Genomic DNA, 14,226 nt, shown 5'->3' with positions numbered 1-14,226 from the left:
CTATTTAAGGCTCCACCCTTCCACTTTCCCCCTTTTCACTGCGCCGTACACTGACCTTTCTCCCTGTGATTTTTAAGAGACCACCAAATCTTTGTCTCTCAACCGTTTTAAGTGGTTTTTGCTTCTCACTTGTTTGGAATTTCGAGTTCTCTCTGTTTTTGCAGTTCACTTCACCAGTTTCTACAGGTAAGAGGCTCGACAATCGTCATCCAAATCGCAATACTCAGTTTGCAAAGTTCATCATTCTAACCGCTTCAATAGATCGATCCTTGTTGTACTACTTAATTTAGATTTTCCCTTTTGCTGTTAGGGTTGATTTAGAAGATGAACTCATGATTCATTTCACATTTGCGATTTGCAATTGATAGGACTGTTTGGATTTGGTTTCTGGATAGTTGAATGGAGTTATTGGGTTGAGTTTCGATTTGTTGGTTGTCGTGTCAAGGCAATTTACGGTTTGCATAAGGAGGGATTGAAATTGTTCTATTCCATTTCTTATGTGCGCATAACAGAACTAAAGCTTTCTTTTGTTTGCTTTGCAGATTGCACACACTAAGCAATCAGCCAAGAAAACGCGAGCGACCTACACGAGCAGTACGCCACCCCCGCAAGCACAACAACAAACCCCCGCGACCTACCCACGGCCCCGTGAACAAGAGGGTGAACCGATTGATCTCGACAGTCCACTGCTCTTGGACTTCAACTGCAAGGGATGGGATAAAGGAACAGCAGCGCGTTACAACGCCCTCCTCCGGGTTGACATGTTACCCACTCGTTTCTGCCACGCGGAGACTCTGGCTGATCTTGGGATCGACGAGGACGTGTTCGAGACGCTACACGCCATAGGGATAGATCCTATGTGCTATACAACACATGAACTCTACCAAGACCTTGCTCGCCAAGTGCTCGCCACCGCCACGATCACGTAGGAGGATTCCAATGCACCCTCCTACGCCAATTGCTCATTCTCTTTCATGGCCGATGGAGAGTACTTCTCCTTGTCCCTCGACAAGCTCAATGAGATCTATGAGACAGCCACTGAACCGAAAGGAGTAGCGGTGGGGAAAAAGTTCTCTCCTTCTAACGCATTTTGGATTGCATTGCGAATGGGAACTTTACACCCGGAAAGGCTTACCAGTCGCAGATCAGGAACCCGGCGCTTCAGGTCAGTGCAAAGATCATCTCAAACCTCCTGTTCGCTAAAGATCTCACCTTGAAGGTCACCAACGGGGAGCTGGAAACCCTGTACGCTGGTATTGAGGATGAAATCCAAGCTTCTGGGTCCGGCATTCCAATTCAAAAGGTCAAAACGAACCCCGGTTTCAACTTCATGACCATGATCTGCGAGAGGTGGCAGTGTCTTATGCACGGTTCGAATAAGAAGGACAGAAGCGGTAGCTTGCTCACACCGCTCTTCAAGCATTTCGGCATTGATCTCGGCAAGTACAGCGTCAACAAAGAGGTTCAGTACCTTGACATCAAGTACCTTATGGCATGCCACATCATGCGTGATGAAGAGACCTACAGCTTCTTTGATAAGGCCGGTACCCAGCTGTTCACCAAACTGCCTCACCCCGAGATCACCAGGTTCAGCGTGTTCGACAACATATGCTTCCTCCCTCCACCTGACCTTCTTTGCACTGATCCACGTGCTGCAGCACCTGACGCGGACATGGAAGATGTTGAGGACATCACCCCATAAGCTGAACCGTCATACGACCTTGGAGAGCTGGCTGATGTGACCGATGATCAGGCTTACCGACGCTGGATGGTTGACTCACAGCGGAAGAAAAACAGCCTCATGCGGAGGATCCTCCATCTCATCACTGGAGGCTGCATTGGCGGAAGTAACCAACGACAGCCTCCAGCAGAGCAGACTCCACGATCGCACCGACCAAGAAAGGCGCCTATGGGAACAGGCACTTCGACCGAGGAGGTTCATCGCTCGCGCAACAGACGTTCGTTTGATCCAGCCGAGAGCGGCGAGTCCGACTGAGTCCGCGAGGACTATTCTCTATCCATTGTTCTATACTTCTGAACTCTTTATTTTTATGTTTTATTTTTATGCCTTGTGTTGATTTTAGGCTGACCTCAGATTCATTTCACACCAGGGATGGTGTAAATTAAGTCTGGGGGAAGCACTGTGTGCTGAAACTTTATTTCTTTGTTTTTGAGTCAGTCCTAATGTCATTTGGATGTTTTATTGAGTCAATTTAGAATCGAGCCAGCTAAAACCCTTGTGGGAATTAGGACCTTGTGATATATTCTCTTAACCACCTCGTGCTCTAACATTCTTATCCAGTGACCTTAGCAGTGATGAAAGACCCACACTTGGACCTGGAACACCCTCTGACTTATCTCATTTGATTCTCCAGAAGCTCTCATCCGATCAGGTTACACTGGGTAGACTCAACTCCACCTAACTTGAACCTAATCCTGACTGAAATTCTTCTTGTTATGGGCACTAGATCAGGGAAACGAGACCCACGCTCAGGGCTTCTTATTCTTTTTATCAATCTTGTTGATCCTGAGTGGCTAGCTCATCTTTAGCTAGTTCCAACCTTGTACCTAAGCCTTTATTTTCACCCTCATGCACTCTGTTTTTCAATGTCATATGTGCAGATATGTGCAAAAAGGTCGGAGAGGATAGGATTGACGCATCCCCTTACTCGTTAATGCCTTACATTCAGAGAAGAGAGAGCAAACATAATGAGAACAGTTGACAAGATCAAGCCCTAATAAGAAGAACATTCAATGGTGCATGATCTGACCAGAGGAACAATGGCGACCCGTGAGAAACAAAAGGATAGACCACCAGTGGCAGCAAAACATTCACCCTGATACCTTTCCCTCGACACCCCATCACTGTTCTTCAAAAAAAATATATATATATATTATTTATATACAGTATGCTTTTATTTATTTTATGATGGAGATGGGGAAGGTAACTTCAGAAGATACACGCCACTGGGAAGGGTTGAGCAAGGAGTTGGTACCGATTTTTGAGGAATAAGAAAAGAAGTCAAGAGCTGGAGAACAGTCATATGATTGACCCGAAGTGGAGAACAACCAAATCCGTGAAGCAGAAACGAGTAAGGGGTGTGGACATAAATAGATCCGTCCTCTCTTGCTATTTTGCGCGATATCCTGCATACACTCAAATACGGTAACCCTTAAACACTCTCAGCTCCACCATAAAACAGTCTATTCCTTATCAACCCGTCTACCCTGAATAGTGCATGTAAAGAGAAGCTCACGCTGTTCTTAATTGATAGTTAAGGAATTTTGTCTCGATAGTGCAACCTTTTCAGGTATGAGATAGAGAGTATGGAGCTGATTCTCGAACAGCGATCGTGGGTGTTCTGGTAAGGGTGTGCGGTCTAAGTCTACAGCTTGTATGGTTCAGAGATGTGTGGTAAGAGCATGGTTATTCAGGAAAAGCGAGTTCCCACTCTTTCAAACCTTTCTCCCTGTTCTTGAGGCTTGGCCTTGTTCGAGGACAAACAAGGATCTAAGTCTGGGGGAATTGATATATTGATATATGGTGTTTTTAATACCATTATATGTGTGCTTTGAGCTAATTTTCAGTCCTAATTCGTGTTTAATTGATATCATTCCAGGTTTGGAGCAGGTGAAAGAGCAAAGAAAAGAGATTCAGGAAGTCAGATGTCTTTTTGAAGGATTCGATGCGGAACAGCCATCTAGAACAACCCGAAGGTTGTTCCCGAAGAGAACAAGCGTTTGACTGTTCCCGATCATTAAGGAAACTTCCTATTCCGGGAGTTTGCCCTAGATTCCACTCTCTCTTATCTCTTTACCACCAGCGCCTCCATATAAAAAGGCCTAGGCTATCATTTCTTTTTAGGACACTAGTTTTTGCAAGAGACCTAGAACTATTTTCTTTCGATTAAGCAACTTGTAAGGGAGAAGGCTTCATCCTCACGAGAAGATCATCCTGAACCCTTGTCTTTCTACTTTATTTTATATGCAGTATTATTCAGAAACCATGTATGTGTCATCCTGCTTTATGATTGAGTAGTAGGCTAAGCTTGCTTAGGGTTGTAGGGTGTTAGCCGCATGAACTGAACACAAACAAGTGATCTTAAATGTTCTTCATTCATATTGTTCTTCATTCATATTGTTCTTACTGCTTACATTGAATTGATCACTTAATGTTCGATTTCTGATTTAATCACCTAGCTAACCGCTTAGGAGATAAATTGACATATATTGAATGAGCTTTGTATCCCTAATCAGCGAGAGTAGATATTAGGGTATTAAGTGAACTAATCAGATCTCGTCTCTAAGGCTTGTTATCGCGTCTTGTTCCAAGTGAGAACTTAGGATTCAAGACCGATCTGCAAAGGGAGCAAGACAACGATAGTGGATTGTTCTAGCCGAGTGATATGAGTTCTAGACTGCACATCATTGCTCTTGAATAGTTGTTCAGTTTTGCATTGACACCCGATTAATAACCCTAAGCCGACTTCATTTAAATCGAATTTGAACCATCTAGGTATTCTAGTTACTTGCGTTCCAATTAACTCTCAAAACCCCCATTTTTTTTCTCAGCTTATTATTGAACTCATAAGAGTAAAGAGTAAACTGATCCTCTGGATTGAATCTCAAATATTACAATTACCACTGTTAACTTGACAGTAGCAATGATTCATTTTTAGTGTATCTGTCGTTTTGTGAGATTTTCGTCGAGAAAATCTAAGAGTGTTGTAGGAAGATGGGTCTGTGGTGTAAAATTACCATATGTGATTTGCATTCCAAGGAAGTCGATGTTGGGCTGGGCTATGACCATTTTTCGGGCTGAAAGCATGATTCCATATTGTGTAACGATGCTTTGAAATTGTTGAAGAAGTTGAACATGTTCCCTTTCGGTAGACGAGAATAGAAGTATGTCATCGATGTAAATCAAGGCTGTGTGGAGCAAAGGCTTGAATATACGAAGCATCGCTTGTTGAACAATGATGGTGCGGTCTTGAGGCCGAAAGGCAAGACGTTCCACTGAAGATGTCGATTAGGAAGGCAAAATGCAGTTTTGTATCTTTCTTCAGGATGAACCCCAAGTTGCCAAAATCCTGACTTAAGATCAAATTTGGAGAATATAGTCGCCCCTTGAAGATGTTGAAGAAGCGCTCTTTTGTTTGGTAGCGGAAATTTGATGTCCTGTAGATATTGATTCAGCGGCTTATAGTCGATGACTAGTCTGAGCTTCCCTCTTGCTTGTTCTGCACGATTATTAACGTAGAAAGCTTTGCATGCCCATGGAGAGCTGGTTGCTGAGACTACTCCTTGTTTCACTAGCTGGTCGCATTCTTCATTTGCTGGTTGGCGACAATCCTGCATGACTCGCCTTTGTCAGAGTGGTTTGAATATTTTTTTTGAAAGGCAAGGAAACAAAGAATTCTGAGTTTAGCCACAACGGGTTATTGCATTTTTGGAGAAAATTTGTATGGGAGTCTGCACATGACATTGCCGTCATTTCTTCTTTGATTTTTGTAAACTCTTGAGAGACTAATCCTTCAATTGCGAAAAGTCGTGGAATTGTCGTGAAGGCTTTGAAGAGATATTTCCATTTTAATCTGCGTGGTTTGATCGAGATATCGAATGTTTTCTTGAAGGCATAATAGGAATCCCATCCTAGTTTCGGATCTTTTCCATGTGCGGTAGAGCCAAGTACTTCTGTAGTGATGTGACATCCGAAGAAAAGTTAGATTTTGATTGGTTTTGATTTGAGCTTTATTGTCAACGACCCTGAGTTTGCGACGCGAAATTCTTGCTGATGAGGTAGCCACATTGACGGAGAAAGAATCTTGGGATTTATAATTGTTGTATGGGCTCAGGTATCTATGAATGCAATGGCGTGAACCGAGTCTTCTTGACAAGATGGGTCGAAGATCGTCAGTTGTAAATGCGGAGTTTGGATTTCATCATGTCGCGGTATTTTTGTGATTTTGAAGCAACAATCATCATCTTCGTCATGTAAAAAAATTGAATTTCTATGTGATTTCTGCACATTAATAAAAAAACTTTAAAACTACATTGTTGTTACACGTTTAACCGTTTTGTCATGTAAAAAAAATATTTTTATAAATGTTCTCAACAGATTTGCAATGAAGTAGTAATTAATATAGAAAATTTTTCTAGGATAGCAATTTTTTAAGTTTTTATAACAAAAATAGATTTCAATGAAATAAATGATCAAAAGAAGTTTTATTAAAGGGTAAAAGTACATTTTTACCCTAGAGTTAACTAATATAGATTTAGGGTTTAGAGTTAAGGGGTGGGGTTTTGGGAATATTGTTTCAAATTTAAAAAAATAAAAAATAAATATTAAAAATTTCAAAATAAAAAGAGGCTATTTTAGTCATTTTCTTTTTTGAAAGTTATTTTGTGACAGAAATTTAAAAAATGTTATTTGAGAGAATTGCCTATTAATATATCTAACAAAATAAGAAATCAATTGCATTTAATGTTAATTTATATTTTTGGTAAACTTTTTAAAATATGGTAATAACTCATATATTACATCTAATGTCAATTTCTATTTTTGGAAATTGTTTAGAATATGAGAATAACTCATAAATCATCATTAAAATAAATATATTCAAATATGGCATTATAAATTTCGAAATATAATTTAATTATATATTTTTTAAATTATACAATTTTATTATTAAAATTTTCAAAAATGTATACAATTTTTTAGAAAATTATAAAAATTTAATCGTAAAATCATTATTTTCTTATATATCTACAAAATTTATAAATATTGTTTAATTTTAATTTTTGGTAATTATGCAACTTTTACAAATTTATTTAATATATTTAATTAAAATAAATAGATAGAAAAATATATCTAAGATTATAATTTCAAATATATACATGCATATTCTTAAATATAATTTCTATGTTTAATTAAATCAAATATATTAAAATATTGATACGAAAATGAAAATTTACAATATTAATAAAATTTTATTTTAAAATATAATTTATATTTTAAATTGCATATCAGTTAGATCAAACTATAAAATTGCATATCAGATCGATTGCATATCAGATCGATTTAGATCAAACTATAAAATTAAACCGATATCTGATATTTGTGAAAACCGAATTCTAAAAAAAAAGCTTCTCCAGCTTCACTGAAAATCTTATGCTAGGTGATCGTAAATACTACTCAAACAAGGGAAGGCAAGACTGTCTACACCTTGACAAAACTAATACTATATCAAGTATCGTTACGCGCAGTGGTGTATCTAGAAATTCTTTTAATTGGGGGTACAATATTATAAATATATTATATAATTTAATATTAACATTTTAGATAATATTATTTCCGTTTCACTAAAATAGATGTTTTAGAAAAAAAATTTGTTTCACAAAAATAGAAATTTTATGTTTTCTATAAAAAAAAATTGTAAATTTCAATAAAATTAATTGACTTTATTGAATTACTATTGGTTAAAAGTTATTGAAATTTGAAAATTACAGAAAATGATACATTTAATATAGTGATTTAATGTGTTTTTTAATATGTGTGAAAACACTAGAAAATATATCTTTGTGAAATGGATGGAGTATTATATATTAGCCAAATAGTAATTAAATATTTATTTTAAAGTATAATTCTTTTTTATTTTTTTGTGAATCATCTTTTTGTTCATGAAAAAAATACTTAGGTTGTTTTAAAAATTTATTCTCTATCGATTCTAGTATAAAAATAATTGAATAAAAGTACGAATAGTTCCTGAAACTAAGAGATGTGGCCTATGAGTTCGTTAGATTTGATATCGGGGATGGTAGAACTACTTCCTTCTGGTTTGACAATTGGTTTGGAATTGGGAAATTGTTTAATATTACAGGAGCGGTGGGCACCACTTATCTGGGTATATCACGCCATGCCAAAGTCAGTGACGCAGCGAGGGGGAATACGTGGAACATTCGCGGACGTAGGAGTCGGCGGTACGGGGAGCTTTATGGCAAGATCTTAGCGGCGGCTGCTCCCTCCTCCACTAAAGGGCGCGATATTATACTATGGAAGCATGGGGTTTATGATTACAGGACCACGTTTTCAGCGGCAAGAACTTGGGATCAACTAAGAGAAAGGAGAAGTAACGTGGATTGGTGTAAAGTGGTATGGTTCGCACAGGGGGTTCCTAGATTCTCCTTCATAACATGGCTGTCAATAAGGAACAGGTTATCAACGGGAGATCGCATGCGAACATGGGGTATTACTCAGGTTTGTGGCTTTTGTGGAGAGAGAAATGAAACAAGAGATCACATGTTCTTCGCCTGCCCATACTCTTACACGATATGGGAATCTCTGGCAAGACCACTTGTTGGACGGAACATCAACCCAGATTGGGCATGGACTGTCAATCGGCTACGTACTATGGGAGGAAAAAGCCTCGACTCAATTCTCGCAAGGATGCTATTCCAAACTGCCGTGTACTACGTCTGGAAGGAAAGAAATTCAAGGCGTCACCAGCAACGAGGGATCCAGAAGGATCAATTAAGAAGACTCATAGACAAGGCAGTTCGGAACCGCATTTGCTCTTTGCGATACACTCATGGCCACAGATTGGAAGGGTTACTAAGAAGATGGTTTCAAGTTACTCTTTAGCATTCGATTTGTTTGTCGTTGGCACCTAAGACACTAAACAACTTTTAATCGTTTGTAAAAATTTCAAAGGTTGATCAATAAATTTCAAATATCATAAAAAAAAAAAGAAAGTACGAATAGTTTCAAAGAGCAAGAAGCAAAAAAATCATGCAAAACAAATTAAACACAGAGAGAATATATTACGTTTCATTTGATGGGACCGCAAGAAAACAATATGGCATGAAACAAAATGTTATATTAAAAGCTTCTGGCGAGGAAAATCGAACCTTTGACACAAGCTAGAAACGGGGTACACTCAGCGGCGGATTCAAAAATATTTTTATCAGGGGGCACAATATATTTATAAATATTTAATTGTTAAAAAAAATATATATATAATAACGACAGGAATAACTAACAAAATTAAGTTTAAAGTATTATATTATACTACATTTAAAGTTGGTACCATGACATTATAAACATAACTAATCTCAAACTATTTTGAATTTTAAATTTTGGTTTTAATATTTTTTTTCAATTAATTTAAGTGTCTTATTGTCTAAATAGTTTATTGGAAAGTATTAAGTATTTTCCAACTAATAATGTAAAATAAGTGATATATATATATATATATATATATTGCTTAAATGAAATAGAAAATAAGATAACTAGTTAGAAAGACAAACAAATGATTTAAGGAAAAAAAAAGACAGACATGTGATATAAATGAAATTAGTAATAAGATGTTTTTTAATTTTGTTATAATATTAAATGGGACTCACACGAGAATCTATCATCATCATCATCATATACTAAAAGGGATATATGAGGAGTAGGGAGGCTGTCCACGTCCTCAATTAAATCAACCAATGAGGAGTTTCTGTTTTGCCACGTCAGACACGCTATCTCCAGAAGCGGGTCTCTGCTTTTTCTCTTCGTCTTCTCCGTGTATTTGTTTCCTTCGATCGCCGTTCTGGTTTACTAACAATCAATCCCCTCCCCTGCAATCAATCCCCTCACCATTTCTATACACTATTTGATCTCATTAATGGAACCTTTTGGCTTTCCCAATCTGAGATTCTATATAGATCTCGCACTCCACCTCTTATCTTCACCAAAACGTATTCCCTCCTCAAGATTATACTATACCAAAACCTATCACGAGTTCATACTTCATCAGAGTCTCCACGTCAGCCAATTGCCTTCTTTCTTACTCTCACGTGCCTCCTCTAGCGAACGAGCGAGGTAATCTCCAGTCACCGGAGAAGGAATCCGAGGCGAACGCCGCTATTTGGAGAAGGATAAAGGACAGAGCTCGATTGAGAGGATCGTTCTCCGTCTACGGAACTTAGGATTAGCAGCTTCTGACGACGACGAGGAGGACGATGCAAAGGATAACGACGAGGAGGATGTGAAGAAGCCGGTGACTGGAGAAGAGAGGTTAGGCGATTTGCTGAAGAGAGAGTGGGTGAGGCCTGATGTGATACTCGCTGAGGGAGAAGAGAGTGATGATGAGGAGGACGATGATGTGTTGTTGCCGTAGGAGAAGAACGAGGAAGAACAGGTGGCGGAGAGGAATGAAGGAGATGGAGGATTGTCGGCGGTGAAGAAGAGGAGAGCTAGAGCTCCGTCGTTGGCGGAGCTTACGATTGAGGATTCTGAGCTATGGAGGCTGAGGAGAGACGGGATGTATCTGAGGGTGAGGATTAATATACCTAAAGCTGGCCTCACGCAGGCGGTGATGGAGAAGATTCATGATACTTGGAGGAAAGAGGAGCTTGTGAGGCTTAAGTTCCATGAGGTGCTTGCTCGTGATATGAAGACCGGCTCATGAGATTGTTGAGGTTTGTTTCAATTGATTCCTGGTTGAAAAAAGATCTCTTTATTGCGTGCAGGACGTTAGTTGAATTTGAGGTGTGGAATTTGAAATTAGATAGCTAATATATAGGGACAATAACCACTTAATCTCAAGTTAGTTCTGCAATAGAATGGTCTTAGTAATGATCATTCAAGTTAGTTCTCTCTTAGTTCTTGAATGATCTTGAACAATAATTACCTAATCTCATTACCTAATCTCAACTTAGTTCTGAAACTTAGTAGTTCTCTTTCTTAGTAACAATAATGCAGTTTTGTATAGGAGATGGAGCTGAGCATGGCTGTTAAGTAGTAACAAGTTGATGCAAAAAAAAATTGTTTTGTTGGGAACTGATTGGGTTTACTCTTGATGGGCAGCGTCGAACTGGTGGAATGGTGATATGGAGAGCAGGAAGTGTAATGGTGGTTTACCGTGGACGTGACTATCAAGGATCTTCTGCAGTCTTTAATCAAATGGCCAGACCTGAAGAAACACTATCAAGGACCTTCAGCGCGAAGTGTGCTGGTGTATTCTTATGTAACAGTAGATGATTTGATGCGTTTCTTTAGTGTCATTTCATGATATCTTTAGATATGAAGATAGGTTGGTTGATGTTCTTGAAAACATGGCGTTTTAAGGTGTATTGGTTTGAGTTTTTGCAGCTGATGAGAGAAGATGAGGCAACCCTTGGTAAAATAACTAAGCCTAGGCGTCCCAGGACTGTTGTTCTGTGTCCCACCAGAGAACTCTCTGAGTAGGTTCTTCTACTTCTACTGCTTTTGTTTTCTCTCTTTACCAAGATTAGTTGCTGCTCTAGGACATTGTAAATTTGGATTCCATGTTTGAGTTGAAACAAATTTGAACTTGTGAAAAAAAAATAAAAAAATATGAACTTGTGGTTGCTGGGTAAAATGTAAAAGTTGGAATATTTATTTTCTAGAAAGTTTTGGTTGCCTTCTTATAGGATGACCATATATAACACTAGAGATCATGAGGCATATGCCTGAGCATCCCAACGTTGTTACCTTGAAGGAGACTTATGAGGATGAGCATGCTGTGCATTTGGGTATGGAGCTTTGTGAAGGTGTTGAGTTGTTTGATAGGATTGTGGCGAGAGGGCATTACACTTAGAGAGCTGCTGCTGTTGTCACTAAGACCATCATGGCAGTTGTTCAAGTTCGTCACGGTTTTGCTCTTTGTTTATCTCCAGATTGGTCTATAGATGTTCTATGTCTTAGTTTAAGCTCGTGTGCTGCTCCTTCTTCCTCTTCCCTTGCCGTAAAATCCTTCAAAGGTTTCCATTTGGACCTGTTTTTGATTGTCCTTAATGCTATGCTACACTAGGATTAGGCCACTTAATCTCTTTGCTGCAGTCAGAAAATGGAAATTGTGGGTTCATGCCATGTATATACAGAGTTTGGGTGATGTTCGCATTTGATGATTCTGATTCTGATTTGATTTGTGTTTTAATTGATAAAGACAGTTGCTTGCTTTTTTATGAATCTGTCCGTAATTGTCTTTTTTACTATGCTACACTAGGGCTAGGCTACTAAATCTCTATGCTGCACTCACAAAATGGAAACCGTGGGTTCTTGCCATGAATATTGAGATTTTGGTGGTGTTTGCTCTAATTTCATTTGTATTAAGCAGTCATTTTGCATGTGATGCATAATAGACTTGCTTCTTAGAGGATTTTTTTAAAAAGTTCTTAGAGGATTTTTTTTTAAAATTTCACATACGAGTTCTTGGAGCTTTGTTTTCAAAAGTTTAACATGTGTGTTATATGTTTCTACGCCGTTACTTTTCTGATTTTATGATAAAGAAGTTCAAGACAGACTTTTTACATAAACTTTGGTTATGATCTGGTATCTATATCTATTTATTTCAAGTGTTTATGCACCTCCCTACGGGGAATCACCAACTGTTCCAAAACAAGCAAACACAAATTAACTATATGATTTCCCTACTTATTTCTACCCAGAACAAAACTAATATCTTAAAACATGAACGGTTGTTATTGCAAAAATCAAATAGATTTATTAGTTTGATGGGATTTATTGTTTTCAAAGTCTAGCATATCTTAATATAGAATAAATACTTTAAAAATACACTAGATCAAGATGAGATGGTCAATATTTTAAGAAAAACAAGTGAAGAAAGATGACCGAAAAGAATAAGAGAAATTCTTGGGTTCACCCCTTAGGTGAATCTATAGGTTCACCAACCAATGAAAATTGGTTATTTTATATACAGATTTTTTCAAAAAAGAAAACAAAATATTTAAAATTATTTTTTAAATAAAAGGATATAAAATAAATAAAAAAGTATAATAACAATAAAAATGATTTTTTAATATTGTTAAAGCTGTTCATACTAAACACTAAACCCTAAACACTAAACGTGAAACCTTAAACCCTTAGATAAACACTAACCCCAACCCCTTGGGTAAATCCTAAACTCATGGATAGACTCATAACTGTTGGAATATCTCTTTACCCAAGGGTTTAGGATTTATCAAAGGGTTTAAGGATTAATATTTAAGGTTTAGAGTTTAGGGTTTAGGGTTTAATATGAACAGTTTTAACAACATTTTTTTTTTTTCCGTCAAGGAGATTTCATTGAATTTAACTGGCCCTAACACCATAATCCAGTTACAAAAACCATAACAAACATCCCACCAGTGAAAACTGAGTCGGGTATAATAACCAAAAAACCATAAACAACCGAGCAACCAACACAATATAGCTCATCCTTTTTCCCTGTGCTCTTCAATAGCTCTGAGCCACCTTCAATCTCTCTCAAAAAGCCATCTACCATCTCAGCAACAATCAGAGGGATCGACTTTCATTGACAAAGAGCTCATCCAACCAAGATGGGTGCCCTTTGGCCACATATGAGTTTGTCAAACCATACTTGATGACACTTTGAGCAATGAAAAAAGCCCCTCTATTTGCTTCTCTGGTAACCACCTTAGTCTTCCAGTTCATCACCCCTTCCAATTCCTTCTCCATTAACGAATATTGGTAGGAGAAGGATGGCCACGCTTGAGGCCGTTGTAAGGCACCGAACAACTCACCAAATTCTCCAGCGAAGATGATGTTGGATTGTCTCTGGCTTCTCATACTTTCCAAGGCCCAAAGAACAATCGTCAGCTTCGCATCATCTCTGCTCATAATCCCCGAAAAGGCTCTCCTACTATGGCACATCACAACCCCTCTGTTATTTCTTAGAACCCACGCTCCTCCTGCACAATGGTTATTCTTAGAGAACTCCATTCCAACATTACACATAACCCAATCAGGTTCAGGAGGCGTCCATTTTTTCTTTGAAGAAACAACCACCGGGGTTTGAGCCTTTTCCCATTCCGCCTCTGTTTCTTGAGCTGTGAACCATTCGTTAGCTTCCTGAACAGATTTATGGATCAAATCACTCGCGCTAAGGCATCTGTTTTCAAAATGAACCTCATTCCTTCTCTTCCACATATTCCACATGATCCATGGCCAAGCTCTTTGATCTTCCTCTGTTACCCGTTTAGAGTCCCTGAGACTGAACAGGAAGTTCACATTTGTGAAAATCGAGCCATCATCAAAACCCCCATTACGCTCAGGGATGGACGAGTTAGCCCATACCAGCCTAGCAAAAGGGCATCTAAACAACATATGATTGATCGATTCCATCTCTTCACCACAAGTTTGGCATCTACTATCCACCCTCATACCTCTAGCACTGATCAAATCCGCCGTAGGAAGTG

This window comes from Brassica napus, chromosome C1, assembly GCF_020379485.1.
Source record: "Brassica napus cultivar Da-Ae chromosome C1, Da-Ae, whole genome shotgun sequence".
Classification (NCBI taxonomy): domain Eukaryota; kingdom Viridiplantae; phylum Streptophyta; class Magnoliopsida; order Brassicales; family Brassicaceae; genus Brassica; species Brassica napus.
Note: the sequence above shows the minus strand (reverse complement) of the source record.